The sequence below is a fragment of the Cydia splendana genome, chromosome 19, assembly GCF_910591565.1.
Source record: "Cydia splendana chromosome 19, ilCydSple1.2, whole genome shotgun sequence".
Taxonomy (NCBI): Eukaryota; Metazoa; Arthropoda; class Insecta; order Lepidoptera; family Tortricidae; genus Cydia; species Cydia splendana.
The window spans coordinates 5,792,268-5,809,911 of NC_085978.1; the positions used below are offsets into that span (position 1 = coordinate 5,792,268).

The 17,644-nt window shown below is 37.5% G+C and overlaps 1 protein-coding gene across 1 annotated transcript in view; it reads right to left on the reverse strand.

The window, feature by feature from the left end:
• Positions 1-11,548, reverse strand: part of LOC134800248 (uncharacterized oxidoreductase TM_0325-like) — a 220,776-nt gene extending 209,228 nt beyond the window's left edge. The window contains exon 1 of the mRNA XM_063772755.1: positions 11,540-11,548. The gene's annotated coding sequence lies outside the window, so the exon portion shown is untranslated. The remainder of the gene's footprint in view (positions 1-11,539) is intronic.
• Positions 11,549-17,644: the final 6,096 nt, after the last annotated feature.

The following is a 17,644-nucleotide window of genomic DNA, read 5'->3' on the forward strand; positions in this document are numbered from 1 at the left end:
TTCTCAAGCAACGCCAAGTGAAAAACGACTCCATCATCTTTCATAAAGGGCTCAAAATCAAATGACTAACACAAAGACATGTACAGTCGACTTCAAAGATCCGCCTTATCACAGAGCTATAGAGCGCTAAGCTGTAAACGCATTTTCGTCAACACTTTCAGTCGTTGAGCTTTTTCGTAAACATCCCTTTCGTGCGTGACTGTACTTAACGCACTGCGTGCGACGTTGAGAAATGGCGCGTTGGAACGCTTCTCTCTTTACTATTACTAGCGGATATATGTGTACACAAGTGTAAATAGAGGCCTGCGTTGGACCGTAGGGTGTAATTTAAGGGGGAAATACTATTAGTTATGTGTGGGAAGGAGTGAAATGTCGTTAGAAACGATGTCTACGTTATTGTACTACGATTTGTGCGAATCTTACATGGATTCTGCAATTTTACTTAATGCAACATTCATGGTAAGGTACAGTTAGGCGTTTAGAATAAGAATAAGAATTCGTTTATTGTTTACCGTGTCAAAAAATATGTTAAAATGATACATAGTCACAACGGCTACCCTTTTCAGGTTTACAATATTGCACAATTACAATATTACTTAAATACATATAGTTCGTTTTTTTTTAGCATTAGAAAAAAGGTAAACAATCTTGATGAGTCTTTTAATGGAAAAACACATTTTAAAAATAAGTTACGGCAAATATGTAACAATTATGAATCTGATACGATCATTTATATTCTTCTGCTTTCATAAGTAATAGATGCTGATTTTTAAAAAGCGTTTTTCAATTAAAAGACATGTCAAGATCGCTTACCTTCTTTCAAGTTCTTTCTAATGCTAAAAAAACGAACTATACTTAAGGATGACTCACGCTAGACCGGGCCGTGCCCGGGCCGAGGCGTCCGACATGACATTTTCTATGACGGCTGATCGGTGATCACGTGATGCTTTCCATAAAAAACGAAGCGCCCGATGCTTCGGCCCAGCCCCGGCCCGGTCTAGCGTGTATCCTTTACCCCGTAAGTATTTAATAGATTTAACTATATAGATAGAGGAGAAGATAATTTCAATTTACAAAAATACATTTCTTCGAAGAGTGCTTCGAATGCAAGCGCAATAGCTTCTGCTCCCGACTTCGTCTGCGTGGGATGATGGTCATTGATAAAACATATCGTATGTCCTTCCCAGTGATTTAAACTATCTTCAATGCCAAATTGCACCTAAATCGATTCAGCGGTTTAAGCGCGAAGAGGTAACAGACAAACAAAGTTACTTTAGCATTTATAATATAAGTCGAAATAAAGATTACAACGTATAAATATTTTATTAACAATTAAAAACACATTACAAACACCTTTTTTTAGTAGAATTTGTTAATAATAATCATTATTGTTACAAACAATAACCATTTGTTCTTTTTATCTTGTCCAAGCTTTTTTACGAGTTATACGAGATCTACTTAATTAATTAAACGAAATAACCAGTAACAACTAGATCGGTTCCATTCCATCGAGTGGCCATATAAGTGGCCATGTCATTTCAAAACGCTGATCCCGAACCCATAAAAAGTCTAGCCGACGTTATAAAAATTCAGCATCGGATAAATAAAAATATAGAATAAAATATGAAATGAAAGTGGCGCAAGACGCCAGGATCGCGATCCTTTGAATGTGCTCTGTGTGGCGCAACGGGAGGGGTGGAGTTGCTAAAAGAATAAAAAAAATACCTAACTAGGTATGAAAAAATATTAAATTAAATATGTAAACGGTAACAGCAGAATATTTAAAACAATTTGAGTCATTTTTGATATTTTTGTTTCTGATGTTTATATTATGTTGAAATCGCTGAGGTGCATCTTGACGCTCACACGTTATTACCTAAAAATAACATTATTTGGTATTATCAATTGAGAAAGAGGTAAATAAAACATTCTGTGCAAGAAATAAAAAGTAAACCGAAAAAACATCACTCAGCTTCGCTCGCGCAGGATTCGAACTTTGTCGTTTTCTTGCGCATGTCCATCAATAAGCCTTTAGCTTCCTACATAATTATGAAACTACATAAAAAGTAATTTTAACCGTGAAACGATGTAACGTATCTACTATCTATCTGTCGCATCTGTCAGAGTCAGAGAAGATGTTACTTTTTGCATTTAAGTGCAATATTAGTATGGATAAGAAACGATGTTTGCTATAAGCTGCGTCAGCGGTAAAGCTTGTGTAATAATAACCGGTGGACTGGTCTCATCTTCAGCTTAAACTTGATTAACACATAGGTACATACGACTTGTGGGGCAAGATGGACTTGTCCTAGATAGCTAGAGTCAGACCGAGAAAAGTCTGCAGCGATTTTGATAGCCCACGCAGTACAAGTGTCATTTTAAACGTCAAACTTCTATGAAATAATGACGTGTAAATAACACTAGCACTGCGTGGGCTATCAAAACCGCTGCAGACTTTTCTTGGTCTAACTCTATAAGCGAGAATGCGTCGGCCGTTTCAGCCACTCTTAACATAGCGTTTCAATTTCAACAGTCATGCCAGTGATGCCATTCCGATCCGTCTAGTGGCCATTGATGATTGGTACACATGTTGAAACGTTTTTAATCCCAGCGTTTCCACAGACGTCGCTGTTCCGCAGAGTGTCTCTGGCCGTAACAATCTGAAGGCGCCACGGGTCAGCTAGCGCGACACGAAAACATTTGTGCCACAGAGGATTCAACATATTCTGCCTACGCGATTGTTTGGAGGCGAACTCTAACCCCCTTATTCATAAACGTTTACTGAAGTTCACAAGCCGATAATAATCGTTTGTCCCTTTCCGACGTATTGGTATGATGGAAAGGGGCAAACGATTATTATCGGCTTGTCAACTTTAGTAAACGTTTATGAATAAGGATAGGCCATATTAGGTTTACCATGTCGAGACTCTTCAGTAAGTCTTCTTTTCTTCTGACAGTATAACTTTCGTCTGTATATGGATCCTGATTTTCGCTTTCCAGTCATCTTTTTGCATTTTCTTAAGACCGAGACTTGAACCCGAGATTTTAGAAGCCATCATAAGCAGGTCATATAACCGTGGTAAGATAACCAAGCAGTCAGGAGACAAATGATTTATAAGGATACATATCCGGTTATCCGGTATCATATCACACTTGTCTGATATGACAGCACTGCGTGTGTCTGTCTCTCCCAATCGCGCGGTGCTAAATAGTGGCATCGAAAATATTGTGTAGAATCAATCTTTGGATTTAAAATACATACCAGGCCGCGTAGCCAACATGCCAATCGCTTACACTCCGTAGCGATCGAAATGAACTGTCATTGTCTCACTAATATGGAAGAGTGATTGAACACAAAGCGTTTCGTTGTCGTAGCGATAGCGATTGTCACGTTGGCTAGGCCGGCAGATAACTTAGATAAAAATAAAATCATGGTCAGTCTGTGTAAATAATCTTTGGCGGACCGTAGCATCGCTGGGGTGGTCAGCTATTGGGGCGAGAGCGCTCGATACTACACCTCCACAAAAGGAGTATAACTTTACGTCGTACTTTCTTTGTCATAGGGATAGGTACATATACGTACTACGCCTCGGAGCTTGTAAGCTATTTGTGCGTTACTTTTTGGGATGGAAAAGTTAGGACCCGCGCGAAATCGCCTTTTCATACAAACGTATATAGTCCTCATTTTTCTCTCTGGACTAAAACATCTCTAAGATAGGGTTGCCATACGTCCCGGTACGCCGGGACATGTCCCGGTTTGAAGCACGGTGTCCCGGCGTCCCGGCCGATAAGAAAATTGTCCCGGTTTAAAAATCATAGTTATTTAGTAGGGGGCTGGACTTGGTAAATAATAATATACCTACATTTCTACGTTTCATATGGCCAAAATAAAAAAAATGTTTTATGGTACCTACTTTTACCTAATGTCCAATATCAGTTTCTCAGACACACTATAATTAGATGATTATGTAAATTATGTTATTTTATAGCTTTTAAAGTCTGTAATGTAGAGCTCGAATTTCAGGCTCCCGAGGGCCTAAAACCTCATCAATGGAACTTCGGCCCTCCAAGTAACTCTTGTACATATGACACATATTATTGTTGAGTAACACTAGCGCTGCTTTCTTACAGCTTGACTTTCGGCGTCGCTTAATGTTTAACAAATATAAAAATTTCTTTCAGAAGCTTGGCCTTTTGCCTCGCATGAAAGCTCACCGCGCTGGTTATAAGTACCCTTCGGGCTTTTTAAGTAATGTGGAGATTTCTGACCTTCAGCCTCACTTTTTACCAAAATTTTTGGTTTGGCTTCCAAATCTCCTCTTCTTCAGCTTAGCCTTTGACCTCGCTGCGCCAAGCTCGGCCTGCGGTTTCGCTTTTTAATACAATGGACATTGGTTGGCGTCTATGCTCTCTAGCTGAGCTTATCCTGAAGCACGGCTTCGACCTCGCATGAAAGCTCGCCTCACTGGAGAACTTCGCGTTTTTAGGCCCGGCCCGGCCTTTTTAACACGCTTTCACAATTTTGTCACAAAAAATTTCGCGCTCGCTGCGCTCGCGTTTTTTGCTGGTTGACCCTGAATCAGAGATGGGCATTAATCGATTAATTTTTTAGTTAACTAATCAATCGATTAAAAATATCAATCGTCATTTTTTAATCGCAATTAATTTAGTTGGGATTAAATTAGTTGTGAGAATGTACAACTAACAACTAAATTAGTTTTAGTTTCAATCGACTAAATTTCACGGTTAAATCTATATTAAAACAATGTCATCGCTGGTTTTTGCATTTTTTATTTAACTTGCAATATGTAACTAAAAGTTGGTATGTATGTACATTGGAGGTACTCGTATGTTGTACCTTTGGGTAGAATCTTGCAGCTTTTTTCGAAGCGGATACCTTCAACCGATTGAGCTAAAATTATGTATGCACGTTTAATTTGAAATGCTTGAATGACAATGTAATATTATGGGCAATTTTAAGTATTATTTTTACGATTGACATTGATTAACAACAAAATACAAAGTTTTATTTATAAAATTGTGTTTTAAGTGTCAATGCATAAAGTACCCAATTTTTATTTACCCTCAGATAAGAGACATTTTACACTTCATAAAAATGGTCAAAATATAGCAAGTAACACATGTACTATTTCATTTTTATACATGCGTTAAGATGTCCTAATCTGCTGGCTGTCAACATAGCCATACCGAGGTTTTCCATTTAATTTGCTTCTAACATTAGTCGCGGAAAAAATAGTCTAACTAATTAGTCGATTACAAAAATTAGTTGTCCGTAATCAATCGGCAACTAATTTAGTTGCAACTAAATTAGTTGCACTCTATACAACTACGATTGATCAGTCGTCGTTTTCAATCGTCAGTCGCAATTAATTATTTTAGTCTTAATCGTTAATCGTTAGTCGATTACATTTTGCCCATCTCTGCCCTGAATCCCCTGAGTTTACATGGTAGCTTGACTGGTCAATGAATAATCATTTAAACACATGGAAAATTTATCTCCGAAACTACTGTGCTAAAATTTTGAAAAAAAAAAACAAAAAAAAACAAAATAGTTCTTTACCTATCTATGACAGGAAAACCTATTAGAAATGTGCAGTCAAGCGTGAGTCGGACTTAATTATAGACATTTCACTCACGTTTCACATGAAAAAATACATTGTTACAAATTGTGTAATGTACGGAACCCTTGAAACGCGACGCGAGTCCGACTCGCACTTGGCCGGTTTTCTTTAAATGTCCCGGTCTGAGTCCCCACACTTATGGCAACCCTACTCTAAGAACAAGTTATTCAAGAACAAATTAAATTTCTATGAAAATATTTTAATAGGTATGTATATGACATTCATTTCGGTTTATAACATTATTAAATTTTGACACAATTTATTGCATATCAACCACAGATATGCCTCTGAGTTCGATTTATATTTTATTTTTTAATTATTATAAGAGTTAGGAGCATTTAAAAATTTATATAAAATCTGTTTTTCGCACCTAATTTTTACAAACGCCGTAAATATTTTCCATAATGTCAATATACAGAGAGGTAAATTTCCTCTTACGTCACAGTTTTAATTACATAACTAATAAACTTCTCTGGCCCTATTTTAATCTTCTTTGTATAATAATGTTTAGCAACGAAAACTAATACCATAAATATATGTTACGTAAATGTTGATGCCAAGTCTCAAGTAATTTCCTAACCTGTTCGTTATTTGTTTATTAGGTATATACCTACTTAGGAGACTTAGGGGTTTCTAGCCTATAGGTAGTTCGTTTTTTTAAGCATTAGGTAAAAGGTAAAGTAAATAATCTTGACGTGTCTTTTTATTGAAAATCACTTTTGAAAAATAAGTCATTTATGAATCATATACGATGATTTACATTCTTTTGTTTTCATAAGTAACAGTTACTGATTTTTAAAAAGCGTTTTTCAATTAAAATACACGTCAAGATCGCGTAATATTTTTCTAATGCTAAAAAAAACTAACTATAGTGATGAAACGACTCACAAATTTAAATGGGTATACCTACATAAGAAATCCTTCAATCCATGGGACAAACTAGCTCTTTCTCGGACTAAACTAGGATCTATAAAATCTTGTTAATCTTGTTGTTGTTGTGTTGTGTTTGTGTTTGTTGTTGTTGTGGTTGTGTTGTTGTCAATAACATGAAAATGAACGCCCGCACATCCGGCCGCATAGAACGCTTTTCCAAGGAATGAATCTTCAAAACTAATGAAGCATAACAGTTTTGAATGATTCACGGTTAGTTTCTATACAAAAACAACAATAGTAGACTTATATACAAAAACAACAATACAAAACAATACAAAAAGTAATCACGGTTCATATCCCGGTCGATATCAGTATAATGAAGTATATTTTCAGCCGCGCTTAAAATTTCTACAGTGAGCAGCAGAAGTTGCTAAGCGGGCGAGGTGTTCAAAATGATGTTAACGCGACTTTATTGTTAAGAGAATAAGAGCGTGTCAAGGTAATTTAGAACACCTCGCCCGCTTAGCAACTTCTGCTGCTGACTGTACGTGTACATACCAAAATTCAAATAAATAGCCGTAAATTGGTAACATACAGACAAATTTACACATTTGAAAAGTCATTAACTACGTTATCTGGGAGACCGAGCTTTACTCCGAAAACATATAAAGACTCATAAATGCGCGTTTTCCCAGGGATAAGACCTAGATCGATTTTTCGCCCCCAAAGGCCCATATAGAAAATATTATCTAAATCGTTAGAGTCTATTCCGAGAAGCCCCAAATACTTATACACGGTGTGGCCTGTAACACGAGCAAATAATTAAAACATAGATCGTACTCCTCAAACGGTGACACTTTTGTTCAACAACTTTTAAAAATTATGAAGTATTCAGACTCAATATTTTTCATACAAAATAAATATTATCTTCAATGGACGCCATCGCCACGCCATATCATTGTGATTGACGTTGCTTGTCACGCCTTAAACATGACAAAATTCGCAATACATTGCGTCTTAGAATAAACTTTAAAGTGTATTAAAAATCAAACCACAAGTTATTTTTAAAAGTCGCTGAACAAATGTTGGTCAGTGATGCTTTTTTTTCCTGACCGATTTCGGCCCCAGCGACTGTGTGCTCTGGACTAGGCAATTTTTTGTTTAATTTTTTGCTCATATTACAGGCCACACCCGGTATAAATAAATAGAAATATAAATATAGGTAAGTAGGTACAAGAATTGCTTGTTTAAAGGTATAAGATAAGATAAGAGCCAATATCTCGACAGTTTAACCTATACTCTGTATCTTTAGGTATTTAAATAAAAGTAAACAAAATCTACCCTCAAATGGCTCGTTAAGCCAGTTGAGGGTAGATGAAAACATTACATGATCAAATAATGTAGTTTAAAGTCAGGTCGTTCAGTGACTGATCCAGGCGGTTTTGTATTTGGTCGGTTAACAATAATGTTATAACTACCCGAAAATGTACAAATTGTTTGTTTACTTTTATTTAAATACCTAAATACTATAAGGGTATTCTTAAAATCTTGTATCAGTACTGAATACTTGTGGCGTCTCTAATTTCTGACCTCGCTCCGCAACGTTTAGGGGTGCTATTACACCTCCATCCCCCGGCCATTTTCCGAGCGATTTACCCGCTCTGAGAGCTGTGACGTCACTAGCCGGCCTCTTTCATTTTGACATGAGTGTGCACGTACGTACGTGTAGGGTATATGGATCGTTGTTAAACCCACAGCGACAATATACCTATATGTAGGCGGCCGATCATAAAATCAGGCAGATCATGAAATTCCTAGGCATATCGTGAAACGTGAAAATCGTCTCGTTCCCCGAGTCGACCGCGTAGCGGCGCTCTTTGCCCTTCGAACATCTGAAGCTACCTAATGAACCTATCTAAGGTTTAATGTGACTACCGTCTTGTGTAATGTTAAAGGGTCCCACTGATTAACAGTCCGCTGGACGGTAAATGGCCTGTCAGTTGTTCGGAACTGTCAAAATTTTGTTCTAACTGACAGGCCGATACCGTCCGGCGGACTGTTAATCAGTGGGCCCCTTAAAGAGGACACACAGGAACTTTAAGATCGGCATGATTTTACGATCTGCCGCCGACATATAGACGAAGCTCTCGGCACATTTTTGACTTTGAAAAACGATCCATATAACTGACACCTTATTTGACATACATCACTGAAAGTTATCATTAGTCCATAAAATAAATATACCTACCTACACCACCTGCAGTTTTGAAAATTACCCTAATACATTAGAGAGAGACACAGACAGCAAACATGTTAGTTAAAACACACTTATGATATGAGTATTGTGACGTTAGATAATACCTTATTCTTCTTCTTCCTCGCGTTATCCCGGCATTTTGCCACGGCTCATGTGAGCCTGGGGTCCGCTTGACAACTAAACCCAAGAATTGACGTAGGCACCAGTTTTTATGAAAGCGACTGCCATCTGACCTTCCAACCCAGAGGGGAAACTAGGTCTTATTGGGATTAGTCCGGTTTCCTCACGATGTTTCCCTTCACCGAAAAGCGACTGGTAAATATCAAATGATATTTCGTACATAAGTTCCGAAAAACTCATTGGTACCAATGTCAGAAAACCAAGGTCAGATGGCAGTCGCTTTCGTAAAAGCTAGTGCCTACGTCAAATCGGGTGCGTAACGGTCCATATAACAACTTTTGATATATTTTTAGTCGATATAACGATTGAGGGACATAATGCACTTTTGCTATAACAATACATGGTATATTCTTAGAGAGTCTAACTATCGTCAAGGATATCGTCGAGCCGGGGTTTGAACCTGCGACCTCCGGATTGAAAGGCACAAGTTCTTACCGCTAGGCTAAGCTATTAGATAATACCTTATTACTTAGGTACTCCAAATAGGTTTCTAAATCGCCAGAAGTCTGCAAGCGTGATAGAAAATATAGATATATGAAAACAAATGTTAAACTGACTTTATGTCTCTGGTGGTGAGGCTGATCCTTTAATCTGCATTAGGTAGGTAAATCATATCTCAACTTCAACCCCAAAAGTGGCAAAACGGAATTGTACTAAGCAACCCTCGGACGATTTTCTTTCCCCTTAGTAGCCCGAGACACAATATAAATATTAAAAGCCGTAGTGTTACACAGACGCATAATATGATTACATTGTTACAGAGTTAGGGCAGCTACTGATGGTGACCTGTCAATAAGCTCTAGAACTGGATACCTTAATCTATTCATTCGGATCATAAAACAGAAAAAAAAACAAAAAATACGAGACCGTCGTCTAAACAGCGATGTAAAGATATAGTGCATAATCCTTTATCATCATGTTTTCACGGAAACGCACGAACGTGTTATGCTATTTCACTTTTGTACAAAAAGTACTGAAGTTGACTGAAGTAGCATGACAAATACGAACATTTCCGAGAAATTACGATGGCAAAGGATTGTTCACTAGGTACACCTGAAACTCCATGGATACAAAATGTAATACCTGATTGGACAAATGACCAAATCATGTGGTTTTATAGCGTACAAGCACCTACCTAGCAAAAGTAGCTAGAATACGTTGTGAACTGAAAAACAAGTCAGCAGACTAAGTAAGATATGAGAATTTTCATGTTGTTGTTAATGGCGCGAAACGTCACCTCGGTAACAAGCTCTTGTTTATTCAAAAGGAACAATCATATAATGTGTCTGTTAAAATAATAGCCGCAACATATCGGTACTCTGTATTTCGCTAAGATCCCCACGTTACAGGCTGAGCCTATACTCTGTATCTTTAGGTATTTAAATAAAAGTAAACAAAATCTACCCTCAAATGGCTCCTTAAGCCAGTTGAGGGTAGATGAAAACATTACATGATTAAACAATGTAGGTTGAAGTCAAGTCGTTCAGTGACTGATCCAGGCGGTTTTGTATTTGGTTGCTTAACCAATAAATGTTATAACTACCCGAAAATGTACAAATTGTATGTTTACTTTTCTTTAAATACCTAAAGATACAGCCTATAGTGTGGTGATCACTGTACTGCCTCTCATGGAATATTAATTTCTTGAAATAAAAATCTCAGCCGTTTTACAGGCCAATTTCCACGAACATCTAAATGATGTCACAATTACATCCATATAAGTTTTTTTTTTTTCGATGATATTTTGAAATAAATATATTTAAAATTTTGGAATTTCTAAATACTGCGTCCGACGCCTGTGCTGCGATGTAAGGAAGTTGGAAGCACCCTCAGTTAAGTTATCTGAAACAGTTAAGCTGTTAGTTGGCCGGTCTCTTAATTACCCTTTTCCGCGGTTAATATTTTGTTCCCAACTTTCCCGGCCTTTCTGACCCTTCACTTTCAGAAAGTCTCATCTCCAGACTGACCGTCAGTCAGATACGACCTTTTGTTATGAATATGGACACTCTGTTGGATTGTTTGGTCAATTTAGGGAACAAAGGAACTTGGAATATGGTTTCCTTTTCATAGTGCTTAATTTGCACTTCTTCAATTTGAATTTACCTTTCACTTCCTTTTTACCGTGCCGTCCGTACAGTTAAGAGTCACTTTTACACGTTTTTTCGGTATATACGTTTATTAGGTAGGTAAAAAAAAAACAGGCTTTCTCTCAGATTGGTCTGATTCAACATCTCCACAATAGTTAAGTATTATAATTGAAAAGCTATGAAAAACTAGGGTATTGTGACTTGTGACCGTAGTAACTGATTGATAAAGATGTACGACTTAATAATACGGACGGGTCATACACATTTTATAGCGAACACGTTCGCATCTTTCCCGTAGACATCGCAAAGTTAAAGGAATTCAAAGCTAATTTTTACGCGGCGCCTTTACAGGCGGGATACATTTTTCAGTACTTGAGACTCAAATAAGAAAAACGGGATATCTATGTACCAGAGTCGTTAATTTTTATTGTATTGTCCACAGAAGTTCGATATCATGGGTTCGAACTCTAGTCACGTACCTACCGTACTCGTAACTACACTGAGTTTCTCAGAAGAACGCAAAAACAATTGTAAAATTAACATCGTAAAATTCGTAAACATAAAAACTTTGCATTTGTATCACATGAAAGTTTCTGCGCATTGCCAAATTTTCAAGTATTCGACTATACCGGGTGTGGCCTGTAATATGAGCATAAAATTAAACCGTAGGATGTACTCCTCGACCAACATTTGTTCAGCGACTTTTAAAAATAACTTGTGGTTTGATATTTAATACACTTTAAAGTTTATTCTAAGACGCATTGTATTGGGAATTTTGTTATGTTTAAGGCGTGACAAGCAACGTCAATCACAATGATAATGGCGTGGCGATGGCGTCCATTGAAGATAATATTTATTTTGTATGAAAAATAGGGAGTCTAAATACTTCATAATTTTTAAAAGTTGTTGAACAAAAGTGTCACCGTTTGAGGAGTACAATCTATGTTTTAATTATTTTCTCGTGTTACAGGCCACACCCGGTATTATATTAACATTCTCGTAAAATGATCAAGTTTTCAAACCAGGCCAAATAAAGCTATAGGTACTTATAAAGAACTGTTATTTGGCGAAACAGAAACAAACCAAAAGTAGGTAGTAGTAAAAACAACACCGTTCTAGGGTTATTCGGTAAACAGCTGTGGTGGGTTCATAAGGTCTGTTGTACTATTGGTTGTACTACGAGTAGCATGACCGCTGGAATTTGGACCGCATGATTTTGGAGCTAAACTGTGGAATGAACTGTCGCCTGCGGTGGCTGCGGTATTTCCGGACCGGATCATCAAACCTGAGTTGAGTTTTTATAAGTTTTCCGAGCAAAGCTCGGTCTCCCTGGTACTTAATATTGATAATGTAAGTACTAGCCATTGCCTGGTCTCGTGCTAGGTTAACATGGGTGGTGGGTGTAGGGGGGACAAGCTGCGAACTGGAGGTGAGGCGAGATAACAATTCCGACTTACAGATTAGTCATTGGCTGCTGGTTTATTTTAGAGGGTTTAGCGCCAGCTATAACGGTTTATAAGCAAAAATAAAAGGTATTTATAGACAAATCAAACCCCTACTATTTTCTTGGAGTTATGATGAGTCAGAGGACATTTTGAAATGACTATAGTTAGTTATAGACTTCAACATTATTTTGCGTCAGATCCCAAAAGATGAATAACATGCACGGCTACTCTTCTTCTCTTCTGTTTGTCGTAGGTAATACGTACATACATACATACTCACATAAACACTTTCACTTCACAGTCATTTAATAAAAAGTCTTAGTTTTTTATTTTAATGTACCTAGATTTAATAATAAATCGTATTTGGCTTAGATCCCCACGTCACAGGCTAAGCCTAGTGTGGGGATCACTGTACTTCACCTATGTAACATCCAAACTATGAAATAAATATGTTTTGAATTTTTGAATTTTTGAAAATATATTTATAGGTAGACCAAGACCTCCAGTGCCCAAAGCTGGAAGGTTGGGATAATTTCATTGATTTATGTTTTCTTAGTAGGTACCTACTTACTTACTTTCGAAGTGCTGAGAAAGCAATATTGGGTCTGGTAATTTATGACTTATATAATAATATATTTCATGACTTGACTAACAAATTGGGTAGTTTTTAATTTTTAGTTTTTAAATTTAGTTTTTAATCTTTTTATGTTACTCATTATACTGTATTATTTTTATCGAACCTTATAAATTAATCTTATAGGTATTTACATGTGTTAAGACGCTTGACAAATTGGCAGTATATATATTCTAGAGCTTTACGGTTTTGATTCAGGTATCTGTCATACAAGGCGCAAGCATTACGTAAGCGACATTCTCGTGAAATGCTCCTGCTACGCATTTGTTTAAAGCTGTGTACGGATTGCGCGTACATGTAGTACATGTACGCGTAGCTGCAAGTACGGACATGGTATTCCAGGACACGCGTAACCAGTGGGGAGACACTCCTGAATTCGGTCGAACTCGGCTCCGCTCGGCTCAGCATTGCTCCGAGCAATTACGAGTATTAGGGTTGGCACCACTTGACCTCCTTTTGAGTGCACGATGACAGATAAGATAATCACTTGATTTTTGACAACCCTAAATAGCCGAATGGGATAGTGCCTTATATTAGAAAGGGATAGCATGATTCGACCCTGAACCACTGTCAAACTTCGGGTTTGTAGGAAGTGTCCTTTCTGTACGGTAGTACTATTATTTCTTCTGTGGCTTAACCGACTACGCGTGCCAATGTATGCGCAATCCGTACACAGCTGTCTCCGGTGTTCCTGTGTTCCAAAGTTCGAGTTTTACATGCAAGTAATGTAAAAAAATATTGCATATACTCGTATTTACATCAACATTTTAGACCACTGGGCCATACAATTAAAGGTATTTATAGTAACAGCACCAGTCATGGGACATTTAAGAGGAAATTTGGAGTATTTATGATATTTCCCTTGTACATGTAAATGGTCCTCCGCTTAGCGTGTTAAAAGATGAAAGTCCTATCCGCCTTTCATGTTTTAGGCGTGTTGTATCAAAGATACTGCAATGAGTTTCCACATAATTAACAAATAAAAACTATGCTTTTTTTCTCCAGTCATGGACACCAAAGCTCCAGTAATGGGCCCCCGGTAATGGACGTGGATCCAGTAATGGGCCCCCTATAATGGACATTGCTCTATCAGTATAAAATATAGAAATGGGGAATAAGTTATGGCAAAAAAATCAATTTTTGGTATAAGCTTTTATCGCTGAATGTATTTTTCTTTCCACAGCCAATTATTATTGTATTAGATTCATCGAGACAATTCTAATATACCCAAACACAATTAGTTAGGGTTTATTGAGGTAAAGTTTCCATAACCACCTCCTGTCTCCATCATCAGATCAAGTCCATGTTATCATAATATTGCATTATCATCCGATTTGCATACTTAATTACGTACTTACACAAAATTTCAACTGAATCGGAAATGGAAAAGTGGGTCAAATTCAGCTACCAAGATTTGACCCACACTAACTAACAAGGCAAGTTAAATAAAAGTTTGGAAAAACGATATTAATTTATCCTAAGTCCGAGAATACCTCCAGGTTGACATATTTCGTAACTAAGTATATTTTACTTCTGTATTGTTTAAAACATGAAATTATGGCATGGCAAGCATCATTATGTCAATTGTCCCATCATAGGAGGTACGCAGTTTTACAGCTCCTATAATGGGATTGGGCCAAATACCACAATTTTTTTACATCTGTGGAGTCACAACATAGTGTGTTGTATACCTTATCTCATGGTAAATGCAATTAACAAAACACATTCTAGTTTTCATCAAGTATTAATTAATTAAAATTTAATAAATTAACTCACCTCTCTTAGCGAAGTTGTTAAGAATTTTTAGTGATATTTTTTTTCAGTGGCACGACAACTTTTGGGTTGACGCAGATTTCTTAAAAAATAACCGAATTTAATAAAAATTCAAACATAATCAGCTCTAGGACTCTTATTTATGATAAAAATATATCCAGTGTTTATAAACTACTTTTATATACTTATTTTAGAGGAATTGTGTTTTTTTGTCCCATTACTGGTTCCGTGTCCATTATAGGGTATACTACTATATAGACAAAATATAGGTTCTCAACACATTTTCATGTTACATGAAAACCATAGACTAGGAATCCTCTAGACGGAGTTTAGAGCGATTATTTCATTAAACCGATGCTGCCAAAAATACGGGGGTGCGGGGGACGAGGTGAGCGAGGTCCCGTGCCGTGATTGGTCCGTTCAAAGACACGGACGTCACACAAAGACACTTTCGACTCGAAAATGGAGTAAAACTACCGTATGCTGCGTGGCAGAGGGGGTACAGCTACTATGCTCAGTCTGGAGGATGTCTTGTCTGTGATGAAAACAAACAAACGCAAACCAAAGAAAGGATGTATAAGTTCCACGCAATCATTTCATCGATGCTCAAACACATAAAACAAGTGAGGAAAAGAGCGTACTCCCATCTTAAAGGCTGGCAACGCACTAACAACCCCTGTGGTGTGGCGGGTATCCATGGGCGACGGTATAATCGCTACTCGCTTACCATCACGTGCTTTGTATGGTCGTTTGCCTCCCTATATCATAAAAAAATATTGGCTAGGCCCCTGGTTTCATGCTAGCCTAGTTGCGATGGGTGGTGGGTGTGGGGGAATGAGGCGAGATAACCATTCCGACTAACGGCACCAACTTAACAGATTAGCCATTCACCAGTTTACTGTTCAGAGGTAAGTGCTAGATCAAGCATTGTGCAAAAAAATACGATCAAGTTGCTGGCATTCCACGAGAATGTCGCTTAAGTAACGCTATTCTTTTAAACTTCCTTTTTTTTAATACCACGTCCGCCTGATGGTAAGCAGTCACCGTAGCCTATAGACGCCTGCAATTGCAGAGGTGTTACATCCACGTTACACTTCTTTTTTGAAAAACACCATACTGTAGCCCCTCGAGAAAATCTCAGCAGATAAAACTGAAATATGTATCATACGAAATGAAAAGTGATTAAGAACTCCAGTGCCCAAGGCTGGCTGGAAGGTTGGAATATTTTCATTAAAATAATTTAATTTGTTTCCTCTTAGTACCTCCGAAGTGCTGAGAAAGCAATATTGGGTGTGGTATTTTTTTTTGTATTACATGACTAGGCTAACAAATTGGCAGTTTATTCTAGAGCTTCACGGATTTGATTGAGGTTATTGAGGTGTCTGTCATACAAGGCGAAAGCGTTACGTAAGCGACATTCTCGTGAAATGTTCCTGCTACGCATTTAAGTCGCTTATTCTAAGTACCTACTTAAACAATTTTTTTATACATATATATATCGTCTGCAAGCGAAACTACATTTTTTTAAATAGGGAAAAAAAGAAAAACTTACTACTTTGGGCAAGACTCGAACTTACGCCTCGGCGTATAAACAAAGAGGAGAAATTCGCACGTTCTAGTACCTAAGCTTCGGATTGGACCAGTGTTCACACAAGTTCGAGTTTTGCCCGAAGCGATGAATTTTTAATGTATATTGTTGATGGGTAGAATTGACAGCTGTCGTTACAAACTCCTTTATAAAACCCTTTCCACAAACTTTTTAATTAATTAGCAAAGCATCAACACACGACAACCGTCAATCCTCGTTCGGCGATTGAGCAAATTGGAACGTTTTGAAAAAGGAACGTACGAACGTTGGCGCCGACGCGCTCGCTGTGTTCTTTATTTGAATGTCTGACCGTTTTTTTAATGTTGCATTGTTTAATCAAATATACATTTTTTAGGGTTCCGCAGTAAACACTTACCCTGTCAAGGAATTTCCGTCAGTAGAAAAGAGCGGCAAATTTAAGGTGCGAACTGTTTTTACCTAGGTACTTTATCTACTGTAATAATTATGTACCTACTTAGTTCAATTATCCACATAGGTATATGCTGGTATATGTATTATCTAAAAGGCTTACGATTATTGTTAATTATAATACCTGAAATTTACCGCAAATGGCACGATAGTTACCGATCTTTTAATATTTTGCCTAATACATTTTATTTTCAGTGTTATTTTAAAGTTTTCAGACATTTGGGCACTGAACGTTCGCTGCGGGCGCTCAAACTTTACAAGGGGACACTTGCCGTACCGAATTCGGTACAAATTGGATATAATTGCTCGAATTTTATACTTATTGTAAAGGTAAATACACAGTGGAGCAGTTGAAATAAAATAAAAACCAATGATTTTTGTGATGTAGGAGGCAATTGAGGCATTGGTACGTATGTATGTATGTATAAACTCTTTATTGTACAAAACACAAATTTATGGCAAAACACACAACATAAAACACAAATATAGCACGTAATATAAAACCTAATAAATAAAGATGAGGTCTGGTCAACAGTCGTGTTAAGTTCGTTTAGGTAGATTCCTCTCTCTCTCTTCCTTGATATGTATCCCACATGTATCCAGCTTTCCTGCAAGTGTTGTGTTCCTGTCGGTGAATAAGGTTGCCAGTGCTCAACGAGGGTGCGGAGTGTTAGGTTCGGGAACGCGCAATGTAACACCTCTGGAGTTGCAGGCGTCTATAGGCTATGGAGACCTT